The sequence below is a fragment of the Malus domestica genome, chromosome 02, assembly GCF_042453785.1.
Source record: "Malus domestica chromosome 02, GDT2T_hap1".
NCBI lineage: Eukaryota > Viridiplantae > Streptophyta > Magnoliopsida > Rosales > Rosaceae > Malus > Malus domestica.
This window is the reverse complement of record NC_091662.1, coordinates 21315502-21320191: the sequence shown is the minus strand read 5'-3', so window position 1 is coordinate 21320191 and position 4690 is coordinate 21315502.

Genomic DNA, 4690 nt, shown 5'->3' with positions numbered 1-4690 from the left:
CACTTATAGTCCATAAGACAGCAGCCTTCATCGTAAAACTTTGGTTGGAATACGCATCATAAGTTGGAGTGCCCACCTCCCACAACTCATTCAACTCGTCAATCAGTGGACACATGAATACATCAATCTCTTTACCAGGACTGCGCGGTCCTGGTATTAAAAAAGACAACAACAAATTTGGTTGCTTCATGCACATCCAAGGCGGCAAATTGTAAACAGAAAGCACCACAGGCCATGTGCTATGGTCATTCCTTATTTTTCCAAAATGATTAAATCCATCACTGGCCAACCCTAATCGGACATTTCGAATTTCTGATGCAAAATCCGGATATAAATTATCCAAATGTTTCCATGCTAGAAAATCTAAAGGATGTCTCATAAACTCATCTTTAGGACATTCAATTGCATGCCACCTCATATGTTTAGCCGTATGCTTCGACATAAAAAATCGTTGCAATCGTGGTTTTAAAGGAAAATGCCACATAACCTTAGTTGCGATCTTTTTTCTCGACCTATCCGCTACGTTGGTAATTTTATATCTTGATTCACCACAAACCGAGCACACGGTCAAATCCGAAGTATCTTTCCAATAGATCATGCAATCATTGGGACATGCATCAATTTTCACAAACGTCAGACCCAAGTCATTTATAAGGTTTTTTGCCTTATAACAAGATTCAGGCAAACAATCCTCTTCAGGCAACATTCTTTTAATTAACTCCAGTAAAGTTGTGAAGATCTCGTCTGGCATTCCCGCTAAACACTTGATCTGATACAGTCTTACAACTGCTTCTAATTTCTTAAACTCCTTACACCCTGGCCACAAATCTTGATCTGCCTCTTCAAGCAACCTAAAAAAAGTCTCCACCTCTTCAGGACGCCCTTACCCAATAGACGGTTCAGTAGACGGCCCAACACCTTCTTCTGTTAATGGTTGGACAAATACATCATTAAGAAAGTCATGCATGCCAATCACCTCATCTCCTGTTTCTTCTTCTCCAATTGCCACATTTTGCTCTCCAATGTTTTGCTCGCCATGATGTCGCCATCAAGCATTTTTATAATCTTTATCCATATCATACAATATGAGATGTTCAATAATAGTGTTCCTAACAAAAGTATATCGATTACAACATCTTTTGCAAGGACATCTAAACTTATCAGGACCAACACCATTTGCAACTGCTTGATCCAAAAACAAATTAATTCCAGCTGTATACGCTTCAAAATTTCGGGGTATCGTCAACCAACTCTTGTCCATGTTTTACCAGTTTACGAGGGTAAAATATTACGCTGACACTAAGATGCCCACAATCTTGCAATCCCTATCATGTAGGCATAACTATTAGAATTTTCAATTTCTATCTTTCAACCCTAGAACTCTATCACGATTGCAATCTTTTAATTTTCAACACCTATTATAGTAAAAACAAATTAAAATAACAACAAAAAGTTATCAAAATTATGCTCATCTAATCCATTCTAGTAAATAACAACCAAAAGTTATCAAAATAACAATAAATTAAAATAACAATTATAGTGCAAAAGTTATATTTAATATTGTTAATTTAACATAAATGCTTATTTAAATTATTCATTCCATTTTCTCATAACAATTCAAATTGTAAAAAAAATTAATTTAACATAATATATTCTTATATTACTAAAAATGATTAAGTTTATGTTATATTAATATTGTTAATTTAACATAAATGCTTATAAATATTATTCATTTCATTTTCTCATAACCATACAAATTGCAAAAAAAAATTATTTAACATAATATATTTTTATATTACTAAATATTATAAGTTTATGTTATATTTAATATTGTTAATTTAACATAAATGCTTATAACTATTATTCATTTCATTTTCTCATAACCAGTCAAATTGCAAAAAAAATTAATTTAACACTGAAATAATATTACTAAATATTACTAAATATTATAAGTTTATGTTATATTTAATATTGTTAATTTAACATAAATGCTTATAAATATTATTCATTCCATTTTCTCATAAAAATTCAAATTGCAAAAAAAAATTATTTAACATGATATATTCTTATATTACTAAATATTATAAGTTTATGTTATATTTAATATTTTTAATTTAACATAAATGCTTATAAATATTATTCATTCCATTTTCTCATAACAATTCAAATTGCAAAAAAAAAATTAATTTAACATAATATATTCTTATATTACTAAATATTATAATTTTATGTTATATTTAATATTGTTAATTTAACATAAATGCTTATAAATATTATTCATTCCATTTTCTCATAACAATTCAAATTGCAAAAAAAAAATTAATTTAACATAATATATTCTTATATTACTAAATATTATAATTTTATGTTATATTTAATATTGTTAATTTAACATAAATGCTTATAAATATTATTCATTCCATTTTCTCATAACAATTCAAATTATTCTCATCTAATCCATTCAAGTAAATAACAACAAAAAATTATCAAAATAACAATTACAGTGCAAAAAAATTTAATTTAACATAATATATTCTTATATTACTCAATATTATAAGTTGATTTTATATTTAATATTTTTAATTTCGTTTATAAATGCTTATAAATATTATTCATTCCATTTTCTCATAACAATTCAAATTATTCTCATCTAATCCATTCTAGTAAATAACAACAAAAAATTATCAAAATAACAACAAATTAAAATAACAATTAGAGTGCAAAAAAAATTAATTTAACATAATATATTCTTAAATTACTCAATATTATAAGTTTATGTTATATTTAATGTTGTTAATTTAACATAAATGCTTATAAATAATATTCATTCCATTTTCTCATAACAATTCAAGTGACAAAATTAATTAATTCGCCTAAATATTAATTAATTTAACAAAAATACTAGAAATTTATCTAACTACTTAAATTACAATTTTTAAATAAATAAACTTGCGTATTATACAATTTAAAAATTAAAGAATTTAGTGATTGAAACCTGAATTATAGAAGAATTCCGTCGTCGATCAATTCTTTATGTACTCAACCAGCTCAAATAAATTCCCTACAAAAATAAATTGTATCTAAAAATTAAACATAAAACATACCTTTGTGAAGAATAATGAACTTGCAAGCAAGAAAAACTGGTGAAAGAGAGAATAAAAATATTACAAGCAAGAAAAACTTACCTTTGTGAAGAATGAACTTGCAAGAACTCGGGAAGAAGAAATTGCAATGGTGAAAGAGAGAACCAGAAGGCTTCGTAAATCGTGAGAATGAGATAAATGCAAGAGAAGAAGAAGAAAACACGGGGGAGGGTATATAAAGACTATCAATCTATCGCTTACAACCGACACCGGGTTTCAAAATATTTAAAAAAATAAAATATATGTCGCTCAGAACCGACGCAGGATTTAAAATATATAAAAACAACAATTAGTGTCGCTTCTATATGCGACACCCATACTTTATGTCGCTTAAAAGCGACACTGTTTTATTTAAAAGAGAGAGAAGTCAGGAGAGAAGTGAGAAGAGTGAGTTATGTTTTGGATTGAGCTCATAACTCTGATTTTGAACACAAGGATCTCGAGAGAGAGCTAAGAAGAATGAGGTCGGGGTTTTCGGGTTTTAGCTAAGATCTGTGAGCTATGTATGTTATTCTTCCATAACTTGAGACAACAATTCTTCATTCCTTAAAGATAAGACGTTTGTACCATATTTTCTATTTTGGCCGGAAAGTTCCATTTTTTCTGGCAACTAAAGCTTCGACAAGCATTGTAAGGTAGGGTGTTTAATTCCAAGTTCCTATACCAATGATTTATGGAATATACGGGTTGTTTGTAAGATAAATTAATACATAGAAGTTCAATTAGGGTTTGTGTGTCATGTTGGGGGCTATGTGTTGTGGAAAAAAACTTTATTTTTGACTTGCCAGAATATTGGATATGTTCCAATTTTTTGTTCAAGTGTCCAATTGCTGAAAATTTTGAAATTTTTTCCATTATATGCATATGGAGTGCATGGTGTGCAAGGCTATAACTTAATATGAGAAGCGAGAATGTTCACTAATTATGATGCATGTATGTTGTGCCTTGAAATTTAGCGAGTATGACCAAAACCTAGTTGTGGCCCCGACCTCAGTGAAAAACAAAATTAAGAAAAAGCTTAGAGGATATTAAGGGTCATGCGTGATCATAAAATAAGCGACAACAAGTTTCATGTTTTCCACGTGTACGGTTAAGTGTTGGTTGATATACATAACAAGACTTGCAAACTGTCACTGTAACCTTATATATTTCATCGTTTGGATTCTAAGCCAATCGTATCCACTATATGTAATATATGTGATCATTGTGGATTATGTTTTAATTGTATCCACTATACCAATAGCTTGCCATTAAAGTGTCTTATAATTGCGAAAACAAGCTCGCTGCCCGATCTCCAATTTTATTCATAGCATGGGCATATATTGTACATATCATGTGCATGTCGTTTTCTTACAGTGTACATATTGTGTGTTTACATATTTGATACTCTTTGCATTAAGATAGTTTGGGACATGGTAGATAGGGGTGGGCACGGTTTGGTTCGGTGCGGTTTTGAGTGAAACCAAAACCGAAACCGAAATTTTTTACAGTTCTGTTTGGTGCGATTTTGAAGCCAAAAGCGAAATGAAACTAAACCGTTTGGTTCT